Genomic DNA, 25712 nt, shown 5'->3' with positions numbered 1-25712 from the left:
ACAAGCTACTATAAGGGACTTAAGCGGAGTAATTCCAACCTATGTTTGGTTAGAAGTTGCTATCCAGAGGAAAATTGACAATTTTTGAACCCACAACTGAATGCCTGCATGCGTTCACGTGTGTGAACAAGGTTTTCTTGCTGTGTATCAGGGTCACGGTCTTGCTGGCTCTCACCCGTCAGTGCAGTGCCACAATAAGCTTCCTTAGAACCCGTTTTAGTGGGTAGCTCTGTTTATTTAGCATTTTATCCACGAAAACCATGAGTGAGGGCAAGAAGGAGATAGAGATGAGAGACAAAGCCATCATGCATCAGCAGAGGAGACTGAAACAGGCCACCCAGTTCATGCACAAGGACTCCGCAGATCTTCTGCCTCTGGATGGGCTGAAGAGGTTGGGAACCTCCAAAGACCTGGTGAGTGGCTCTTTAGTTTATCCATAAAATGGTGGAGGCAGTTCTGAATTTACTTATGTAAATACTGTGTGTGAATATGTGAAAGGATGCATGCAGCTCTACATATGCAAATCAGTAAATAGTTTCAAATGTTTCTGCATCACATCAAGCAAATGCTGACTTAGTACATTATTTAGCGCTCCAGACAAGGCAGTGAATGTTTCTGACACATCAGTAGATCCGGTATTCAGCTTCTCCTCCATAGATGAGAGTCACACTTTCACACACAGGTACACACGTCATGGTTTATATCATGGTGAGGACCTCTCATTGACTTCTTTTGTACTTGAATCAAGCTAATTATTATAATTAGGTCACCTTCGGTCACATGAGAAGAAATGTTTTATGTATGTATATGTCTATTCAAAAATTAATGAAAATATATATAATCAGGTACAATATATAATTCATGTCACACGAGTGCTGTTATGAATGTGATTCAGCAGTAGCAGGAGGTTGCATGGAATCACAATTGTGCTTGTACTAACACAACTGTGTGTGGCATTACTCTTATATACAATTCTTTAAACCAAAAGTTAACATTGAGTTATATACATTTATATATTATGTCTACTGTATTTTTGCACTGTCAATGAAAATATTGCCAAACAAAGCCGACTGTCGTACATATAAGTTCTCCGTTCCTGAATAAATCACTGTTTTATTCAAATCGAACAGCTGGGTGAATAATTCAATGACTCAATCATAAGGACTTTGCTTGTTGCTTTCCTAAATAAATCTGATACTTTCTGATACTCTCATACTTTCTGAGAAGGTACTACATTTGATAAAGACACGAGAAAAAGGTTCTATATATTATGAGAGGGTGTAGTATGAATTAAAATCCAGACATACTAGATCTGACATGTTGTCATTGCCATGTGACTACAGCATCATTTGCATTGCTTCACTGTCATTCACAGCTCCTCTTCCGTGGCCTAATGGGATAATAAAGTGTCCATTAGGAGGCGCACTTCAGAATCTCGTTGGAAGCAGTAGGTTATCCGGATATACTTTTCGCCAACTGTTTTATGAATACTATGCATTCGGATATACTGTTTTTGACTACTTTATAGTATTCATATTCAGACGCAGGGAATGATTCATAAAGATGTAACTTATCGCCCACTACTGGTGTAACGATTTATCCTGCAGAAAGAGTCACTGACAATGCCTACTGCTAATCCATTTTACTGATTGAGATTGAGGGCTAGAACTAATTGTTATAATTAATAATAAGTAATAAATATCAATTAATAAAGTTATCTAGACCTATATTACTGATTTTTGTACTAAAAAAAACATGTTGAGGATACATAACCAAGACAGAAAAATAATAATATATGGCCTCTATGGTCTTCTGCGCAGCTATATATGGAGTTGAAATCTCTATAACGGTACGCAAATTAATCCTCTCATGAATTAATCAGAGCTGCGTTTTCCACACAAGATTTCTCACAGCTTAAGCGCTCTAGCTTTTTCCCACATACTTTTAATCATCAACATCAGAAGCTTTGAGAGAAATATCAGTGGACACATGCACAATCGTTTATCTCATGCCAAGATAATTATAATATTTTACTCCTAATCCTAATACTTAAAGACACCTTTTTCCATGTCGGTCCCTTTATGAAGTCTCAGTGGCACCACAAGGATCCCCACAATGTAGGTTTGTCAATTTTTACTACCTTACAATGGGCCAATAATAAACCAAGAGCAAATGCTCTGTTAAATTACTGATATCCTCTCTCTCATTAAAAGTCATTGAATTGTACTGGTTCTGTCTCTCCGGCATAATAACTGTCCCACTGTCATCTCTAGCTACTCTGATTAGATGGCACATACCCAAACTCCCAGGGCGCACTCCAAGAAACCTTCAGAATATCAGTGCGCAATTGTGCGCAGGCATGCATACATGTGTTTATATGTGTGTGCCTATGATTAGAGAATGCATTTAAATGATCTCCTTGCACAGCAGGGAAGAGCTGAAGCTTGTGTGCACAGCTTACGATGTCAGAGTCTCTAAAAAGTGGGAGCTAAAGATAACTGGCTTTCACAGACAGTGGAATGGTTTGCCTTAAAGCAATTTAAATGCTCAATGTGTCTCAAGGAATATCATATTCTGTTTTGTGTTACTGTCTGTGCAGCTGTTTTTAAAATCACCATCTGGTTTGTGTTACGTCAAAAAACAGCAACAACAAAACAATTCTCTTTTTCTGTCCCCTGCCTGCTTTGTGAAGCTGTCATAAACAGTTATTCACTGGATTCGATCTTGACGTTCACTAGTGGCACAGATATGTCACACTTGTCCTTCCGTGGTGAGAGGGGCAGACAAAATACCTACTGACAGTTAGACAGATGGTACTGTCTTGTTGCACTGTACAGTGTGCTGTGTACCTCTTAAGGGCACAAGGAAGATTATGTCCTGCAGTATGTGTTCAGATGGATGAAGCACAGGGTGTGAAATACAGAGAAATTTGGAGAGGTTGAAGGCTTGAAATTGTATGTATTATCTCAATGGCAGTTGCTCAGCAGGCACAGGACCCCAAGAAGTATATTACTTCCTGTGCTAGCTGAGCAGCTGCCATTGAGTCTATTTCAAAGAATCATATCCTATAAAATTATCTATTTGTGAGGGCAATGATAGTAGAAGTGTTCTCAAGTCCCCCTGGTTTGCTGCTCTCACGAGTGTCTCGTGAAATTGTTCTTGTTATGTAACCGTAGTTTTGTTTCAGTTATTTGGGCCTTAGGCCCTCTGCAATCCCTTCTTCTCTCTCTCTCTCTACTCCCTCGTTCTCCCTTGTTGTGAATGCAGAAAGCAAAGCAGTGAGAATGAAATGGGCACACTCAGATCGGCACAAATGCGCAGGAGATGTGGATGGAGTGAAAGAGAGAGAAAACCTATCCTTCTCGCACACTGTTTTCCTAATGCACTGAAGAACTGTGCTGTCTATGCTGCCGCTATCTGTTGAATTAGTCCAAGGCCACACATTTCTCACCATTTGAAGAAAATCATATAGGCAGGAAATGAATGAATGTGTGTAAAAGAGCTTTAGCACATGACTCAGTGTTTTTCTGCAGAATTTACATATATTATGTATATATATACATATATATATATATATATATATATATATATATATAATATATATATATATATATATATTATATTTACATATATTATATATATATATATACGTTATAAGCAAAGATACAAAATGACACAAAACAGACATCGTTGAAACAACACAGAGTGAGTCAGATGTTGATTCAATAAACCACTGTTTGATGTAAATGTTCATCGTCAGACATCATCAAAAATGGTAACTCATCTTTGTAAAGTATTCATTAAAAGAACCACCTTATAAGTTTGGAAATCATCTGGTTAAGTTGAATGATTTTGATTAACTATAAAGAACCGGATCCTAAGAGTTATTATTAGTTTGGGAATCAGACTGCACTACATGTTTCTCATTAAGAGTCATTAGTTTGGGAATCAGACTAAAATGATCACATTTTATGTTTTAGATTCACGAAAAAGAAGAGTGAATCATTACATCATCAGTCATCATGGGCAGCATGCAAAAACATGCAACAGTGTACACCACACTTGTTGCATTATGTTTTTGCATGCTGCCCATGAGAACCAGCTCAACAGACAGATGTTTCTCTACATAAATTCTGTCGTTATTGCATCAAATTCAACAAAGGCTGTAACCTTTCATTCATTACTCAGGTAAAATCTGGATTTCTTTTCCTGTGAAGCTGAGGATTTAGCAGCAGGTAGTACCACTGCTCCAAGCAATTATGAAGGCAATGTCTAGTGCACTGGTTAATCAAATAAATTTGTATCTGTTATTACATGGCACTCTAGAGTACTTGATTCTGATTGGACAGCTGCAACTGCATTCTACAGTCAAGTATTTTTGTAATGATCTAAATAATCACATTTTTTTTATTCATTTGGTAAGAAAGCCATGTAATAAGCAAGAAAATGTACAGATATCCGGTCAATATCGCAAAATAAATGTCAAGTATTATCCCGTTACTTTAGCTACACAAAAACAAAATAGTGTAAAAGTGAGTAATGAGAGCTTTGTGTCCCAACTATAACCCTCAGAGGCCTGATCCTGTTTTGCTAATGAGAAACATAAGTGCTACTTATTAGTGTTACTCGATGAAATGGCTGAGCCTTTTTACCATCACCCTCCATCCCTCTTCTCCATCTCTGGGGGAGACTGACAGGAGCTGAGACACGAAAAAATGTACCTTCTGGATAGATGCTAAAAAAAATACCTGTGAAGGGGGTAAATAAACAGCTGTACAATACAAGGGAGGCAAGGGAAAGGGTTAAGAGAAACAGAGAAGAGAGAGGCGGTGAGCAGCTGGCTGTGTGCATGTTGTGTGTGTCAGAGGAGTGTCTGGTGTGTGGGGCGGGAGATCAGGAGGGGGGAGACCAGCCATTAGGCAGGTCACATGACTCTCTGAATGAGAGAGAGGAGCCTTTGCCTGTCATGATAATTGAAGCTATTAGCCGATAATCACACAAAGAGAGAGAAAGCTCTTTTGGGGCAAAGGTCTAAATCATGCCTAGGTCACATTTCACTCCAGAAATGAGAAAATGAAACAGTTAGCATTAAAAATAAAATAAAGGGTGTTCAAGGTACAGTATTTAATTATTTTATTTGCTTTGTGATATTTTTTACATGACAATTACATTTATTCTGCACTCTATATCCTCATTACATTTTTTGAAGACAATAGTCTATATAAAACTTTAAGGATTCAATTATTCGCTTCATTTCCCTGATATATTTCCATAATAGAGCTCTTTATAAAGATTTAATCAAACAACTCCGAAGTAGCCAAAAGGGAAAAGCATCCATTCCAGTTCTATCACATAAATAAATGCATGTAATGGTTATAGTAATGATTACATTAAAATTATGAACTAGTGCAATACCACTTTTTGGTCTTTTCTTATTGTTCCAGAGAGGATATTCTCATTACGTTAATAAAATGATAAAAACAATAGACTTTTCTTGCTAATATATTTTCTATTGTCCTGCATTAAAGGAATAAGAATGATTTATATCATGAAGAGTCAGGAAAATGCCCCCTTCGGGAGAACTGTTCTTAAAAGAATAGTTTTAAAGGAATAGGAAATTTAACTCATCCTCAGGTCATCCAAAAATGTAAATGAGTTTTGTTTCTACCATCGGAACAGATTTGAAGAAATGTAGAATTGCATCACTTGTTCATCAATAGATCCTCTGCAGTGTAATTTTTCCAGAAGCTATGGACTGGAGACATGTGATTTACTTGTAGATTATTGTGAAGTTTTTATCAGCTGTTTGGACTCTCATTCTGACGGCACCCATTCACTGCAAAGGTTCCACTGGTGAGCAAGTGATGTAATGCTAAATTTCTCCAAATCTGTTCCGATGTTAAATCAAACTCATCTGCATCTTGGATGCCTGAGGGTGAGGACATTTTCAGCAAATATATATTTATATATTAAATTTTTGTGGACTATTCCTTTAAAAGAAAATGTTATGAAAAATCTTGTCATCATTTACTTACCCTCTTGTCATTCCCCAACCTGTATTTCATACTTTTCTTCTGTGGACACATAAAAGATGATATTTCTGAAGATGTTTTCGGTTTTTTTGTCCACACAAAGGAGTGGCAAATGGGGACCAAAACAACAATGGACCCCACGATTTTTCTAAATACTATCAGTCCGCAGGTCATTGCTTCAATTAGTGGCAACAATATAAACGTTTGGAACAACCAATGTGTGGAAAAGTGACACAGAAATGCAATGCCCGTTGAGCCCACTGCTACACACTCCAGTCATTCTAACCTTAAGATTGTCACTTGACCTCTATAGTACCGCGACCTATTCACCAGTACCACTGGTTTTTGGACATTGCTCGTCTGGACCAAAACATGCGTTCGGGGAACTCCAATGATCAGGCCATTGGGTTCGGGTTGTACTGTCGGGTCGAGCAAAGCTTTGTCTCATACAGCCCACAGGGGCCTGACAATCGCCCCCTGAATTAGAATTCTCATTCACAAGACATACGAATCATGAATTCATGCATAGTGAGCCCTCGCAGAGTCGCCGCAGAATTCTAACAATGGATATTTAATATTTCCTTCTAGTGGGACTGAATAGATTTAGAGGGAGATTTTGCAAAATTCAGTCCATGGCATACGATGACTTAAAAATTACAGTTAAGAAGTCTTTATTATACTGATTAATCCAAGTTACATTGAATATACAATTACACACACAAAAAAAACTGTCTCTTATAAAGCATAATGTTCTCCTTAAATGTATTGTTATGTCACCGTACATGACTGGTATACTGTATAATGAAGGTGGCCTTGCTATGTCAGTCCTATTTTTAAAAAATTGTATATTTTTTTTTATTCGGCGTCGGAAAGGAAAAAAAGGGCCATACGTTATGTCTATGTCCTTTTTTTATTTATTTATTATTTTATCTGGCGTAGTGTTGTTCAGTATTGGATTTTTTAAATAATATCTTCCTCTGGCTGGGGAAAACAGAATGTCGAAAGGCCAAAGGTTACTGGATGAGTCTTTTCAAATCTATCAAACTATCAGAGAAGCCCGCAGAAACAAAAGCATCACGTCTATCTAGAGACACACTCTGACTACCATGGGCTGTAACGACAGTCAGCTCCTTCAATGGAAATAGGACAGAGAGATTAAGAGGAACATAAATGCTATGATCAGTCCGGTCAGAATCAATGTGCCTCCGCTCTGTGAGTGAACCCCAGATAAAGAGGAAACATGGGCAATGCAAGATTTCTTTAAAACACAGAGTATGACTGAAAGGTGGCTAATTACGCGGTATTCAGTGACGCTAGATTTCGCACAGTAACTTCTTTTCACATCAATATAAATTATATTATATAATAACTAATAATAATATATAAAGTATATTTATATATAGTATATATATACATATAGGTTATATTATATATAAGCAATAAAGTTGGACATCTAAACAGGGGTCGCCGTTGCATAATTCTCTGTGGTCTCAAAGCCCTCTGTTGTTCGCTAAACAGCCTAGCTCAATTACTCCGATGTATGGCTGAATCAGGAGTGTGATAAGGTCAAAAGCACTCAAGAGCTTCCAATCATCCAGTTCTCATGCCTCACTTCTCGCTTCATTAACCTTTCATCTGTGCCTGCAAAACCTCTCTCCGCAACTGCACTGTGAATATGAATTATCCAAAGTATTTACACACTTATTAACAGCATGCATGGACACACCGACACCTCACGTAAAATGAAAGACCGTTGTAATGGATTTTCACTACAGCACATACTTAAGTCTGATGGTTTATTAAGGGGAAACTGAGCTTAATAGCCACACACTGCAGATGATAAACAAAAACACAGTGGATAGTATTGAGTAAAGCACTGCGTCTACTTGGATTCAATCATACTGGTAAAAAGCATTTTTGTAGTCTCTTCCTTAACATAGAACATGCAAGTAAGATGTCTAATTAAAGAATATGGAACGAATAAGTGAAAGTGACTTCGCAGCTGATATTCCCATTACTTTCTCAGTTTTGAATTACTGAAACTTCCAGGAATGAAGCTTCTTTCCAGAAGATGCCATTTTCTTTTTCCACTAGTTTTTAACTATTAATATTATCTAAAAAATAAAATAAAATAACATAAAATAAAATAAAATAAAATAAAATAAAATAAAATAAAATAAAATAAAATAAAATAATACAACATAAGTGTCACAGGGAGCTCAGGAGGCGCAGGAGAGCTGGACGGAACCAGCGGAGACATAGGAGGAGTAATGGTGGTAGATATAAATAGATAAAACATTTTCTGATGTGTCGCACTTATGGCCACTGCAACTCTACGGGTCTTTTTCTCAACTGTATTTTCCATTCAGATCTAAAGTGAAAAGGCTCCCAGAGATTAATTTTAGACTTAACTCTGATGGCTGATGTTGCAAGGACGGATGTTTTTTTTAGGACTAAAGCAACACAAGCATTTGCGTCATATACCAACCTGCCCGGTGGATCAAAACCATCACAAAAAACGTTTTTTTGCTGTTTTTTTTTTGTGATCAAACCATCAATAACATCGTTTTTTTTTTTTTTTTGTTGAGACATATGCATGAGAGCTTACACTGATTATGGGCTTAACTGCAAGGTAAATGCCTAAATGGAGTAACGTTTTGAAAGGACTCAAGTTTCCCAAACGTGCAAAGTTTTTAGGGTCACACATCTTGAAAAAAACTCAGTACACACATATTTAATTTTCGGCCACAAGAGATTATCCAGATTTTTACTATGCATTTAAGCAGAGTAAACAAATGTACAGTTTGCTCTGATTGCTTATAAAGTCTAACTTCACCTGGGCGTTATCAATAAACACATACTTGATTGAAAGCGCTATCAATGCAATGCCATTAGAATGAAACCAAGAAGCACCGCACAGCAACAGCGCTGATGCTGGAATTTACCTATCGCATTTTCTGGTTACCATGAGCAGAGCGAAAGTCAAAGCAGAATAGTTGTGACATTGTGCTGTCTCGTCGGACACAAGCGCAATGAATTGTTTTTAGGCAATGTAATATAAACTCAATTAACAATCAATTACCTGCATTTGCATATGTACAAGTTGCGATAAAGATATATGTAGCACTGTCACAAGGCAAGACACACAGCTGGATGGTTTTTCTCCGGTATTTTGTGAAGAGGCGACTTCGTCACAGGAACGTAAGTGCTCTTGTGGAGGTCATCCTCATTATACTGGGATACAATGGAGATTTGTAATTCATCATCTCACACGCCTTTGACTTTATGCAGTCAAGATTGTGTAGTTTCATTGTGGCTCAGAATTAATTGGAAAATCACAAGTGGTCTGATCACATGGATATGGAGGCACTTTGTAGCGCAGGCACTCATCATGAATAAGAAAACCAAATTGCAGTCTTGCCACGCCGTAGATACCTCTGTGGAGCTTTAATTGATGACAGAAGATGACAAATCTATATGAATCTGTAAGTCTTGAAGAACATCTATAGAGAAAAAAATAGAGTTGCCACAAAGGCTAGTCTCATAGCAAAAAGTCAAAGGTAGGGTACCGACAAGCTCTCATTGTGGCGTTTGGATTCTGCTGGTCGGACCCACGCATGAACGACTGCAATGTTTTTCAATCAATATACAAAATTCTAGGGCATTAAAACCACAGCCCACGGATCAATAGTGGGTATTGCATAGCTGGAGGAAATATAAGTAGTGATAATGGTTTTTGTGTTGAGCTGACACATTTAAGTAGGATGATAGCAGAAAACGTGTTGACAACAAGCACAGGATGAATAATTAGATAACAATACAGTCTTTTCTGGATTAAATGCTCTATGTAATTGTGTGTTATGCCAAGCTTCATTTATTCCATTCCTTTTCATACATACTGCTTTGGTTATGCGTGTGTCGTTAGGAAAAAAATGTGTAAGTCTATAAGGAAAAAACATGGTCGTACATCTTGAACAGAAGATTTATGTACAGATTTATTGCATTATTTTCTGCGTATGTTATCAGTCTGTATAAAATACAAAATATGTAGATGTCCTGTTACATAACACCTTAGGGAGTGAGAGAGGCAGATAATTAGTTATTATTAAAAATGAATTACAAAAGAGAGGTGGTAATTTCCCCTGAAGGGAGGAAGTGCAAACAGGTTGTGGCAGGGTTTAAAGGACGTCTGTGATGATGATAGCCTGCCCGTTTTTTTGGTTTTTCACTCTTGAGTCCTAAGGGTTGGGCAGGTGCACACCAATTATCCTTTCAGCTGTGCTAAAACAGTCTGTTGCAGTCTTCCTATATATATGATTTGCTGGTCTTACCCAAACCAGACAGTTATAGAAGTGCACAGACCATCCGACTCAGTTACACAGAGTAGAAACTGTAGTCACATCTTTGCGCTTGTGGAAGGTTGGACATTTTCGCTAGTCAATGCCTCGAAGGATAAGTACAACCTTGGCTGGGCCTTTTTTCCCCAATGCACTCAAGTTGTGATTGTCCCACTTCACGGTCTCAGCGAGGGTCCTGCCCAGGGAATTTGAATGACTCCACTGCTGACACCACAGTCCCTGTTCATGATGGTGTGACCCGTGGGGGTGACTTTGGCAGTGCGGTGTTTCTTGTTTCTAAAGCCCACACAGAATCATCTCCACAGTTTTGAGAGTGTTCAGCTCCAGCTGTATATGCATCTTTTCACCAATGTGTAGCACCTGGGTCCCGTGTATTGCTGTCCCTGGTGGGGCGATGTGACGTGCGTGTCTGTATTTAGGGCAGCTCGCCCGGGTGAGGATTCCGTCTCATTAACAATTCTACATGACTTTGCCAATGATTATGAAAGAGTTTTGGGTAATGCTTGCTCTGTGCATTTGATCGCACTCTGAATCAAGCCAGCAGTTTCTTAGCCACTGCGCTCACACACATGTCAGGAGAATAGTATGCACACTAACCAGACTAAAGGAGGGAAAATTCTTGCGGGCGAACTAAAAAAAGGCTTACAGTTTTAATAAAGAAAGTTTCCAAATTTTGGGTCACACATCTTCTTTTAAAACTGTCAGTCTGTACACTACACCAGCCTTTGGTGAATATTAAAACATACATATAATCCACCGTCCTGTGCCAAGAGGCTCCCGTTTCAAAACCAAGTTTTGTATTTTGTTCAACCAAGCAAAGTCCAAGCAGAGTTGTAAAAAAGTCCTTTGTTTGTGCGGGTGAGGAGTTGATGTTTATATTAGGCTAGGGGAGACTGAAGCAGATTCACCAGAGGGATGCTCAGCAGGAGAGTTCTAAAACCACATTGTTGGAATTTAATGAGTACCACCTAGTTTGCTTTTCGATTGGAGCACTTGTATAGGATCGCAGCTCCTCTGACTAGAATGTCCAGTAGAAAAGTCTGAATGCTCAAAAGTCGGCAAAAAGTTATTTGGTGTGCTATTTCGGAAAAAGTGTCCTTACGTAAATAGCTGATCGGCAAAACTTAATGGTAATATTTAGTGTTGTGCATATTTGGCTAGTTTACTTTAATAATATTTAAATACATCATTTTACATTTTTTTGTTTAATATTTAATTTAATATTTAAAAATAATTATTTATATTGAAGATGGTGATGATGGTTAATAATCTTTTTAATATGTTTACTTTATTAATATATCTAATTCTTAACTACTACACTTCCCAAAACACAGCTATCATCTCAAGCATTTTGGCACAGTATGAGCATATGTTTTGAGTGACAAAAGAGCAGCACTACATGCAGCAGATGGAAAGCGATGTGGGTGGGATAGAAAAGGAAGGAAAGATCTAGGTGTTCTTCTGTGTGTATTTTTCAGCTTCCCCTTTGAGAATATCTGAGTGGTCCTTTCAAGTATGGTCCTGATAATTGTATTATTAGAGAAGCAGCAGAAGACTGAGTTTGAAAAGCAGATCAAAATCACATTCGGGTGTCCTCATGTCACACTGCTGTTGAAATGACAGCTGTAGTCTACAGGTTATAAGCAAATCGCATAGAGAGTAACACAGCACCTCCATTATGTACGGCTGCAAGGATTGCCCTTCTGTATCTAATATTCATTTAGTGCTGTCATAAACCAACAATCTGCAGGATTTGTTTCTCTCAAATAAATCGATCCTGCCTAACGAAATAAAGCAGAATAATTAGAATCACTATCACAAGACCAAAAAAATGTAATAAAGGCACAGTTTTTGCGTTCCTTCCAACTATCGAGTGCATCAGGAACCCAGAAAGCTATTAGAAAAGTTTATTTGAGAGTTTACTTTATGTCAAAAGGAGACTTGAATTTCAGTAATTGTGTTAAATTGCCACAAAATTGCTCAAAGAAGGTTGACTTTCCACTTTATGAAACCTGCCGGCAGTTTTAACGCTATTCAGTAAATTAAAGGTGATGGGGCAATCGTCCCTCAATTGGTGGATTACTGGAGGTAACTTCAGCACATCAATGATCATCATCGTGTTTACCGTCGCTAATTGTTGTTCCTGTCTAAACTCTCCCCCCAAAAAAAGAATGATGTTAAAAACTTGACTGAGAAGGACATCCATTAACTTGTTTTATTTCCCACACGGCCCCCTCCAAATCTGCAACACTGTAAACGGAAAACACACTTAACAATGTCCTAGTTATCTCTTGTCAAAGATTGCTCAGCATCATAAGTGAATATTCTAAAAAATTGCTTCTTTGGATACTTAAAGGTCTGAGTATCCTACTGATAAAAAGCGACTTAGAAGAACTTAGAAATCTTTCCCCCCAGATATCTTTATTATGCAGGAAATATAATAATAACAACTAAAAAATACATATTTACTTAACATTTTAATTTAATATTTACGTATATTGTAATATTTTATATTTTAATATTAATATTTATTTTAATATTAAAATGTAATTTTAATATTTTAGATTGGCATATCTTTACCCTGTGAATTTACTAACTTACTTACAGATATTTAATTTTCAATATTAACATGTATTTAATATGTCATTTAATGTAATATTAAAACATTTATGTTTTGCCTAATGTAATTAATAATTTTATACGATAATCTTTTATTATTTTATATAATCTTTTTAAAAATATATATATTTTTTGTATTAAATCCTCCACTTTGGTATCAAATAGGGACGGTGAAAACAAAAACAGATAAACATTACATTGTTATTTTAAGTCTTGGCATTGCATTGTGGGATACATTATTTGTCAAATGTAGCAGAAATCCAGGTCTCCATGGGTACAGGAAAATCAGCATACTCTCAAAAACATCAAATGCCCAGATTATAGCTATTCAAACACACCCGACATGGTTAAAACATATAACATAATTTCCGAGTCCCTTGCCTATACAGCAGCCATAGCATCATTGCAGCGCCCGTCTCCTGGCAGGGCCACATTCCACGTTTGCGTGGAGAGGCCCGGGACGCCGCCATCATCCATATTTGCTCACCCCTGGGCAGACAGCAAGAGAGGGCGGAGATCCTGAGGAGAGAAGCGACGGAAGGAGCCACGGTGGGGTGACTCCCACTTGAGGAGGGGAGTCTCGCGGAGGAGAGCGAGAAGGAGCGTGAGGGCTGATGAACAGGGACGAGGATGAGGATGATGAAGATAGGCTCCCAGGCTGACAGCAGCGCGCTAGGTGGAAAGGACAGAGCCAAAACAGAAAAAGAACAATAGGTAAGACAGAGGAGAAGAACGGTCGCAAAGAGGGTGATAGAGCATTCAACCTCTCAGCTCTAGTGGTCCAGTGCTAAGGTATGTCATTCACAATGAATGACAGCTGACTCTTTCAGCCTTTTTTCAGCTGTCTGTGCCCATAATAGAAGCGATACCAGCTTGCCAGTAATGACAAAATGTGAGCTCTGGGCTCCCTATGAACTCATGGTTTTATTTTCCCCTCGCAGCCGATGTTCTCGCCGGTCGGGTTTGAGAAGGTTTTAGAGGTGTCAGTATGCATCTGAAAAGCCAAATCAGTTGAACACCTATGGCTAAGTTTACCATACCAATGATGAACTGTGGTTTTTTGTTTTTGCAAGTTGACTCATTTATTATGGTGAATATAACAACTTTAACACAAGGACAGCAGGAACTAAATTAATACCCCCAATTTGATATTACTATAAGACAATGATTTTGGGGTCACTATTTTGTTACCTATTCAAAAGGCCAAGGTCGATTAGAGTTTTTAAATGTTTTTTGAATCAAAAATACAATAAAAACAGTAATATTGTGAAATGTATTCCAATTGAAAAATTAACTGTTCTATTTGAATATATTTCAGTGTTTTTCCATGTCACATTTCCCTTGAGAAATTCATTCTAATACTGTTGATTCGCATGACTTAAAAAAACACACTTTGGACAAAACCATGGTGCTGGATTAATATTTCTAATTTCTATGAAACCGCCCCACATATATTTTTTCAGGTTTAGTTGATGACAAGGTAAGTTCAAAAGAACAACAGGATTAAATACACTAGAAATCTTTGGAAACATACCGTAATGTCTTTTACTGTCACGTTTCCATCAATTTAATGTGTCCTATGCGATAATAAAATCTATTGAAAGTCTTATTGACCCCAAACTTTTGTAGCTATAATGGGATCGGAAACATGGAACTTTCTGGAAATGTAATTTTCCACGACTTCCCCATTTGTTCGAGGTTCCTGCACATTTATTTTTTTTAAATAGCTTTAAAAAGGATTTTAAAAAATGATTTCGCTAACTTCCATGCCTTTCTCCAAAACATTTGGGTTTTACTTAACCCAGCATTCAATTTAATTTGTTATTTTTTTTAGTCCGTACTTTAGGACTGGAATACAACTTAAATTTTCCCAGATATTACAAGGTTTTCCAGTACCATCCTATTTCCAACAGTTCTCAGACTGAATACCTCAAAATACCCATCTTGCAAAGACCCACTCTTTCATCCCAATCTTCATTCATGCAGTGATGAGTGCAGTATAACGAAGTTTAGACGCAAAACCAATAAATTAAAGTAGATTAAACCACCAGGGTTGGGGGTGAACCAAACGCAGACATGTGCGCAGCCTACATGCGCTGACAATCCAAGAACATCAAGACCAGTCAATGGAGTACTGAACTCAAATTAGGCAATCATGAAAATATGTTACCTATATGTTACCTATATGTTGTTCAGCTCACAGAAAGTTAATAAATAAGGCAAAATGCATAGTTAGCAGAGTTGTGATTATGACCAGCTGACTGTAGTTTAACTTAAAGGGTTAGTTAACCCAAAAATGAAAATTAGCCCTTAAATTACTCACCCTCCAGTCATACTAGTTGTATATGACTTTCTTCTTTCAGACAAATCCAGTCGGGAGTTATATTAAAAATTGTTTTTGATCTTTCAAGCTGTATAATGCCACTCAGCAATTGATGCAGTGCTTCAGTCTAAAAGAAGAGAAATAAAAAGCACCCATCCATAAAAGCATGACGTATGGGGTCCGGGAGCGTGACGTATGAGGTCAGCATAGCGCATGCGCCAGTGAGTCTCATGAAAACCAACGTTTGTTAACAGAATCAAAGGAAGCAAAGTTTCCTTACTTTAGCAAAGGAAAACCAGTCTCCTCTTGGCTTATATCGAAATCCTCTGACATTCTTCTTACAAATCCTCGTTTGTACTTCTAATCAGTGACCATTGGTTTGTTTGATCTCTGCCCTGCGCTTCTGCATTCGTCACTTCTAAGTGGCACATGTGCAAAGCCGACCTCCATACGTCATCAGCCCGGAACTGCTTCCGTGTACAACAGTGAGCGCAGGCTACATTACAGTGATTATTACATTTTAAATATGGTTATTTTTCTTACAAAAACACATCGATTCCCTACAGGAGGACTTTGTTCACCCCCCTGAGCTGTGTGAGACACTTTTTTTATGGATGGGGGCTTTTTTTTTAATTCTTTTGGACTGAAGCACTGTAACACCCCAGCTGACTGCCATGAAACAGCTTGAAAGATCAAAGACAATTTTTAATATAACTCCAAATGGATTCGTCTGAAAGAAAGAAATCATATACATCTAGGATGCCTTGAGGGTGAGTAATTTGTGGGGTAATTTTCATTTTTGGGTGAACTAACCCTTTAAAAATATATATTTTTATTAACTGATTTGAAATATGACTGATAATGAATATGAATGAATATGAAAAATGACACATGAATAAACAATAGTAATACTACATATAAAAGTAATTTTTTAAATTATGGTGAACTTCTAATAATAAAAAAAGTAAACAAAAAAATTTTCATTGTTAGTTTATGGATACCTATCGTTAGAATAGAAACGGAACCCAGTATTATACAATTATTATGTGAGAAGAAAGAGACAATAAAGAAATACAAGAAGCATGAAACTAGCACAACTAAAAAAGTAATGCTATTGCCTGCAAACAATGTTATCTATACAAAAAACACATTGGCCCATAATGAATAAAAGTTGTGCAATAAGACTCAGATTTAAGTTAAATGAATGAAAATTGTTATCTGAATTTCAAATGAACTGAATGTTCTGGAATTCCACATGCAGTTTTTATTATCATAGGTGTGAAATGAAAAGATGGAAAGAAACCATCAGCATCTAATTAAAGCTTCAGTAATAAAGAACCAGATAAGTGGGGCAGCCTCATTTATGTAGCAAATCCAGTGCATAGTGGTTCATGCCTCCTCTTTCTGGAAAGATAGGTTCACTTTGAGGCAGAGGAAGTCATGCGCGATTTTGCTCCACGCAGAGTTGCCATCATTATAGTATCACACATGCACCAATGCACCCATATACACAGACATTTAATAGCGGCCAATCAAATATAAAGACAATATCACAACTCACAAAGAGAGTATCTCACCGAGTTCAACTGTTTTATAGCATCCACTTAGGAGTTTTGCTCCCATTTCGACATTTTTTAAATCATTTTTATTTTTCAATTTCAAAGAGTGAGAGAAAAAAAAAATCTAAGGAAACTAAATTTCTTCACTTAAAGAAATAGCTCCACGCAAAAGTAAACATTTATAATAACATGTACTCAAGCTCATTCCATCAGAGATGTAAAAGAGTTTGTTTCATAATTGGAAAAGATTTGGAGGAAATTTAGTATGCACATCACTGTTCATCAACGAACCTACTCTGAAGTGAATGGGTGCCGTCAGAATCGAGAATGAGTCCAAACAGCTGATAAAAAACGTCTCAGTAATCCACAGGACTCAAGTCAATCAGTTAACCATCTTGTGAAGCGGAAAAGCTGCATGTTTATCAGAAGCAAATAAATCCATCATTAAGAAGTTTTAACTTTAAACCCTTGCTCAAGATACCAGTCCATAATTCATAATAATGCTTCCTCCCATGAAAAATTCCATCCTGTGTTGTCTTCTCACATCAAAAACTGTTTTCTAGAGACTATAAATGGTGCTTGATCTGCGCATATTTCTCTCCTGATTCAGACGAGATGAATTTTTCACTGGTGAAAGCAAAAACACTCAGCTTTTCATTTCACAATACATTCATTGATGGGCTGGAGTCATTTGATTTACTTGTGGATTATTGCAATGTTTTTTATAAGCTGTTAGGACTCTCATTCTGACGGCTAAATTTCTCCAAATCTGTTCACATGAAGAAATAAACTTACTTTAATTTTTAGATCCATTACACACAGAGTGCATGGAAATTATATTGACTGAGAAGTTTGTCCTATATAGTGCAATGCCACCTCAATGGTTTTATGTGGACGTGTTTCCATCATGGTGTCTTGCACTGCAACCAAAAGCACTTTTCAACACAGCACTAGAAACTAGCAGAGGAAGGAACAAGAAAAAGTGTGAAAACAATCTAAGGAAACTGCGTGTGTCTGTTGCAAGTGTTGTGAAAACATGCTAGCTTGGGACGGAACAATGTGTGAGAGGGGCTTAACGGCCCCCCATGTTGCACATTGAGAGGACTGATGCTTGGTGCGTTCCAACCTTCATGTGGTAGGAAGTTGCGGGGGGTGACGGCTCACCTTGAGTGACAGGAAACTCAAAGAGGTTTTGCAACAAAGCTCTCATCCACTTTAACGGTTTTTTTAGAACAGTGCTGACAACAGACATCATCCTACACTCATTAAATGCGTAGTTAGAAAACAGGACAAAGAAGCAAAACACAAGCTTGACAACGGTTTAGCTCGTGTGTAGGTGGATCCTTATTGTCTTTAAGTCCTCATGCCATGCTGAGAGACCATATGCCACAAACAGGTCCCCAAATCTCTGAAATATCTCAGTGAGGCGTCCTCTCAGGCTCCCACGACACTAATTACCTAAAAATAGGCTAATAATATTTTATTCTTCTTCTTATTGTGTTGCTATTATTATCAATGCAAGAGTGATGTATTATTAATAGCATAAATAATTAATTAAATTAATCTATTAATTAAATAATTAAACTATTTCAATACATTGTTTTATTATTATTATTACAACACAACTCTCTGACATATTCCATTCCAGATCGCAGATCAAATATTTTGTTAAGGCCATATTATCAAGGGCAACATTTACCTTGAAAGAATGTAATTATTATTACAGTTATTAAATATTGAGTGAAATCTTGAAAGAATTTAATTTTTTAAATATTGAGTGAAATCTTATTTGTGTTTTGTGTAAAAACTACAGTTGCAAAAATATAATCTGGGGAGAGAACATTTAAACTTTTACATATTTTTTTTTAAAACTATAATGTGCATATGTGCCAACACAAAAACCTAAATGAAGTTATTATTATTATTATTAGCTGATTTATTAAGAAAACGTTCCATTATTATTATTATTATTACAACACTCTCTTAAATACCTCAGCGAATACCGAAATTCTTTTGTTAACGGCCATATTTACTGAACATACAATTAAGGGCAAATTTACTGAAAGGATATCCATTATTATTACAATTATTAAATTAAACTGTAAATTTTTTTATAGGGAATTATTGATTGTACCAGTGTTGACACAACTTTTTAGTTACTTTTTAATAAAATTTTCTGTTCACTACAATACAAAACTATAGGCCTACACCAAAAGGAGGTAGAGAATAAATGTTATTTTGTATATTACATCTATTTTTCCCCCCAAACAAAATGTGCATTTTTGCTCAGAGGAAGTAAGAAAAGGCCCCCCCCAAAAAAACAAAAAAATCATTTTTATTTTTTTCTCAATTTTTGCTGACTCTACTTAGGAAAATGGCACAAATAACACATTTTAATAGCTGGAGTCAAATTCACAGCTGTGACTTGTTTTACACAAAATGGTTAATGTGGTATGACCCAAAAAATGTGACAAGATCCATCGTAGACAAGCGGAAGGCTAATGAGTTAAAAAACAAACCACTGATTCTGCTAATACCGAACAAATTATTTACACATAAATGTCAAGCAAGCAGCATGAACCAGGCACTTAGAGCTTCCAAAGATCAAATGCTGCAAAAGCACAGGGTCGTTATTCATCCGTCTGAGCTCGGAATTCTGCAAGCACTGATGGAATTTCAGGTTAAAAGGACAGACTGAGAATAAACCGACTCACTGAAGAGAAACGTCAGGGGTACCTTTGATAGTGATGGCCCATTATTAACCAGAACTATTATCCTCAGACGGTATTAAACTATCAATCCTGATACTGTCAGACGGTGCAAAAAAACAAAACCTGGCATTGTCTATTTAAAAGAACAAAAGCTAATATCTTTGCTTCAACATAATGTAGTGTCTCAACTTGGCATCTGTGTGAAACTAGTAGGCAGACTGAGCTATGTTGTTAGACTCTGACTGATAATGTGTTTTGCTATTTAAATTTCCTGTCACATTAAAGGTGTGGAAAAGGCAATCACAAGGGGGAATTCAAAATATTTTATCAGGGGAATTCATCTGAGTTAAGACTAAAGGTTTATTTTTGCAGTGCGAAGATGCAGAGGTGATGTTATCCTAATAACACAGGGTGCCAACACAACCACATCTCTAAAACATGCTGCAGACGTCTTGGGGTAAGTGTATTCCACACACACACACACACACACACACACACACACACACACACACACACACACACACAACACACACACACACACAAAACACACAGAATTTGTTGATAAATTGTGGCAATTTTTATGTTTTGCAGTGTGAAGAAAACCACCACTCATTATCCATTAATGTCATTTATTAGTGAAACTGATGTACGTTTCCTGTTTTTAAATCCATAATTAATGAAAATCAACTGAACTAAAACAGACAATGTTTTTTATTTCATTAAAAAAAGTCTCATTTTCACAATGGGGTGCATTTATTGATGAAAAAGGCAGTAAAAAAACTGTTATAGTGGGAAATATGTTTTGTCAATTACAATAACTGTTTATACTGGAAAATATTATAAAATGCAAGTTAATTAATTCCTTTGATGGCAAAGCTGAATTTTCAGCATCCATCACTCCCAGTATTCAGTGTCACATGATCCTTCTGAATGAAATCCTTCTAATATGATGTGATTTGATCAAGAAACATTTATTATTATTATTTGTAATTTTATTTATTTCAGATTGATGATTTTTTTTTATAATGATGGATGCTGGAAGAAATTGATCACAAAAATATGAAACAAAAATGACATTATTTCCTAAGTGCTTGTTTATGGCAGATTGAAAACCAACCTTGAAGACAAACTTCATGGACAAGCGCAGCTCAGTGATTCGACAGTGGAGACAGTGAAGTCCCTGCACCTGCAGCTGGCAGAGAAAGAGTGCAATGCCCTGCCCAGGTCATAGGTCGGCTTCAAAGTTTCTCCCGTCACTTCTAAAAATGCACTGCCTATTCATTTTAAAAAAACATTATACATACAATGATACACCATGTTTTTCATAGATTTGATTGAATAGAGAAAAAGCTGAGAGACCATCCAGGGACATTCTCCTAAGAGTTTCGGTACTCACCGGTTTCAATTAGTCATAAATATAAGTTTGATGCAACAGAAAAGTCTTATGAGAGTGCAAAAAGGAACAGTCACATACAATTCTTTAGCTTGTACATGCATTCAACTTTCAGACTGAGCCATTGACCTTTTACAATTCAGACAGCAGTCAGGGAAAGCTCAGACAAAGAGACGTGGGCAACACAGAGGAATTACATAACAGACAAGTACATGACCTGGGCACAGTGCCGGCCGTGTCTTCTGCATGCATTGCATACAGATATATTATAAAGTACTAATGGCACCAGTTTTAAAGTTTCAAGCATCCTCATGTGCTCTACTAATTAGAGAAAGAATAAAATTATGCCTAAAGGGGATACACTTTCTCTCATTGTCTCCCATATTTTGAGTCTCATCTCTTGTCCGTTCACAGAGGACGCCACATTTGAGGTGTGTCTGGGTCTACAGACTCTGCTGGAACTCAAAGTAAGCCCCTACATTTGTTTAACTTCATTTTCTGAGTCTTGTGATGTATGGTTTCTAACCCACTAGTCTTTGGCTTTTGAAAGTTTTGCATTTTCAGTTTGAGCTTAAAATGCATGGATAAAGTCTTTTTGAAAACCAAAATTGTGATGCTGCAAATTGTGCTGGTCAGCTAGATCAAATGTTTTTAAACATTTTAAATGCCACTGACCCCAAATCTGATGATTTGCTTGGGTTTATTTTCATGTTTAAGTACCATTTTATCCTGTTAAATGTATATTTTATATAATATTATTTTTTTATGATTAATGACAAATTCTGCCATTTTTTTAACATATTTTGTTATTATTAATTAATAATAAACAATGATAAATAATGTTTTTCATTTATTTTTCAAACTTTTACTTCACTCCCAGTCTGAAAACCCCTGATCTAGATCACATCTTCATACATATGAGACTTAATAAATATACATTACAATCTTATATTCATTGTTTAATCATCAAACGTTTGTAATCATACTTTAATTGCCAGTCTCAAAGATCTTTACATTTATTTTCATCATTTACCAAAAACTTTATATGATTATGTTTATGATCATGATCAAAAGTATCAGTTTTATCAGAAAATCATATCTGAAGAGATTATAGACATAACACGAAGTAAATTGAATTATAAACACTTCCATAAACAAGCAGCAAAGCAGCTCTGAGGCTATGTTAGATGGGTTTCTGACACTAAGTGGGTCTAAACATGATGGCCAAGTTATTTTTTGAGCATATATCTAAATATTGAATCAGTTTGAATATGGTTTGAGAATATTTTAAATGCCAGGGGAAAAAAATCCCCTTTGAGGTTTACATGAGTTATGAGGAGGAAGCTAAATGCTATTAAAAGATGAAAAAAATCCTTTTTAAAGATTGATAGTGTAAGCTAAAAAAGGGTACGTGAGAGAGAAAGCTCGAGAATGAAAGTGCGAGGACAGTATCTGTACAAGAATATGCAAATGACTATTCTTGTAAGAAGAAAATATAATGTATGCAAGAAGAAGGCTCCAGGAAACCAGCTCAGGCCTATGCGCAGAATAAAATAATAAACAGCAGAATACTCCTCAGACTGTTACAGTAGCAAAACAACAACCACAAAACATGTTCACTAATTTTGCTCTACGAAGGCACAATACGCTTGGTCAGAACTAAGCTGTGTCCGAAACCAGGACTTTAGACTATAATCTGTTCCGTGGTTGCTAAGGTGTCATAATTGGTTGCTAGGGCAGAGACAGATAGATAGACATTTAGGCAGCATGACGGTATTATTGAAAGATAGAATGATAGACAGAATGACAGACAGATAGAATAACTAGCATAATACTCTAGATGTGATGCAGTGATCTGCTCTCTATTCTAGTGCTGTGTGGACCTGAACTCCAGAGTGCTCCGGCTCCACAGCACAGAGCAGGAGCTTCCCTTCCTGGATCCACCTGCCTGCAGCCAGTGCCATCACCATGACAACAACAAAAACATGTGACCTCGGACCTATGTGCCCAACAGCTGCCATGACCGTACCCATGTAACCAGAGAGGAAGTTGACAGAAGGATGCCTGCATCTGGACTGTAGTGTTCCCTTGTGCCAGATCAACATAGACAGGCCTCTCCTCTCTCATCTTTCCTTCTTTGTTCTTCGTTGTTTGTTTTCTGTGCTATTACAGAAATCTGCCAACTATGATTTTTTATTATTATTTGCTGTGCTAAATTAGTTTAGATTAAATGTAATAAAGCTCAGGAGGAGGAAGATTGCGTTCTGACATTTAAAATTGCCTTTATCAAAATAAAAAAGGGGGAGGGTACACAGTTAATCCTTCAAGAATTGAACTGTTTGACGATTGATGAGTAATATTCTCTAACTGGTGATTTTAATTACAATCAAAGTAAATTATATTCTTGTACCGTAATGTAAGAGAGTGTTCATGAAAAGCTGCATACCTTGGGGTCTCCTAAACAATCACCAAATCTGATTTATATTAAAAAAATTTAAAAAAAAAATTAGAAAGTTTCTTTTACAAAAACCTCAAACTTAGAATCTCTCGCCCGAAATTGCCTTTTACTAAAGACTGTGTTTTTCAGACCTCATTTCCCTTTAGAAAGCCAACTCTGCCCTTAGATGATAAGAAGGACTTCAGCCAGCCCAATCAAATGTTAATTGAGCCCTTGGGCTGCAATCTCACTCAATGACCTCCAAACAAAGCAAAACACTTCATCTGATTTATAGACTTCGTCTCTTGTATTTTACAGTACGGCAAAGTGTGTAAGACTGAGTAAATGCATTTCTGGTTGACGGTTGATTTCTCCTCCAGTTTCTAGAAACATGTTCTGTTGCTGCTCAGTCTGTCCTCATAACCAGAGGCATTTTCTCCACCCACACCTTGCTTTTTGTTCCGTTTGTTCGCTCATAAGCACAACTACGACTGTCTTAGTACAGCCAAAAGCTCCCACTAAAATGCTAGCCAATGACCTAAAGGGCATCTATGTCCCACACAAACTCTCCCTAAATGGTGCGGATAATTCAACTGTTAACACACAATGCTCATTTAACCTAATCATCTAGCCTTTTAACAATATAGATGACCTTTCAGTGCAGGACATCCACATATTTGCCTATTTTATGTTCTTCTATTTCTTTCTATGCTATGTGAAGGCCAACTATATAAAAAAAAAACTATTATTTTCTTTTTCTCTGAACAGTATTTTCTCTGCCTAAATAAAATAAATCTGTATTCTGGCTATGAAGGTCTCTAGTCGTCCTCAATGCACAGATCTAGGAAACAACAGGAAACAACACTTGCGCTACTGCTGGCAAAAACAGTGCAACAGTGCTGCAACTCACTCTTGCACTTGAAGGTTCCACACAGAGGTTCACGTGGCTGTAATGTTGGTTTGCCCGGGGCAGTAAACGGGCTATTTTAAGCTTCTTTCATCTGATGATGGAGGGAAACGATGTTCCCCACAACCATACAGAGCCACATGGGATGACATAATTGACCCTCCACTGAGGGCAGACTGCTCCTGTTCCAACCAGCATGGAGACTGAAAACATAGCCAAAAATTGCTCTATTTATCGCAGTCTAAAAAACCATAAAACCCACCCATTCTTTGAAAAAAGCAAATATACTCTAATATATTAATATATGATATTTATAATTTTACATTATACATACATAAATCTGTCATAAAATAAAAACATAAGACAGCTACATTAAAATTTCATGTTGTGCAAAGCTGTGGCCACAGCAAAAACTCATTATTTCACTTTTCAAAACTCTACATTAAACCTTAAAAACATTCTGATTTGCTTGTGTTTAATCATATTTTTCTGCTATAATGTAACAAGCCACTTAGGATGGGTAAAATAATATTTCTTTCATTCAGATATGTGTCTGATAAATGCAATATGAATGCCTTTTGTGGTTTGTAAGGGAGAAAAAGAATGAAATTCAACATAAAATCACTTTATAACAACATTTGCTTTACAGCACAAGAAGACAGCAGTGATGTAAAAGACTCTGTTGATGACCACGCCACACACTGCGCTCCATGATGTCTTTCTGTCACATCCAGTGATGACTTCAGAATGAAAGCCAATCTTGTAGAGCCACAGTGCCACACAGAAGAGAACAAAATGCTTTTTGTTTTTATTATTCAGGCAGTGCTCACACAGAGATGGGCTCTGCTGCTTCATAACCCACTGTGCAACGGGGGCCCTGTGGCGTTTTCTTCTGACTCAGTGAACATGCCACATCCTGTCACAGTTTTAAAACTACGTCTTATTGTACCGGCGCACTAAAAGGCGCGGATTTACAGAACAGCATGTAACCTCTGACACCTAGTTGTAGACACTGACACGCTTGCAAAATTTGCAAGAAGAAATAGTATCTGGTGTTTATGCAAACTCCTGCGAAGATTTTAATTAAATTTTAAAATATAAATAAATACTGTTTGCATAAAACCAAAAATGAATGAAACTCAAGTAACATGCAAAATATATATATATATATATATATATATATATATATATATATATATATATATATATATATATATATATATATATATAATATATATACACACACTTCCCTAAAAAAGTAAAAACTCCAGTAACATGCAAAATATGCATGACTATAATAAAAATATACTTATATATGAATATAAATAAATAAATATAATTGATTGTAAAATAGTAATTTCATTTATGTTTAT

At 36.6% G+C, this 25712-nt stretch overlaps 1 pseudogene; it reads left to right on the top strand.

Annotated features, from left to right (window-relative positions):
* Positions 1–260: 260 nt before the first annotated feature.
* LOC122139398 lies at positions 261–23441 on the top strand (annotated as a pseudogene).
* Positions 23442–25712: the final 2271 nt, after the last annotated feature.

The sequence above is a fragment of the Cyprinus carpio genome, chromosome A4, assembly GCF_018340385.1.
Source record: "Cyprinus carpio isolate SPL01 chromosome A4, ASM1834038v1, whole genome shotgun sequence".
NCBI classification, from domain to species: domain Eukaryota; kingdom Metazoa; phylum Chordata; class Actinopteri; order Cypriniformes; family Cyprinidae; genus Cyprinus; species Cyprinus carpio.
The sequence above is the reverse complement of the archived record's forward strand: the minus strand, read 5'-3'. Positions and strand labels throughout refer to the sequence as shown.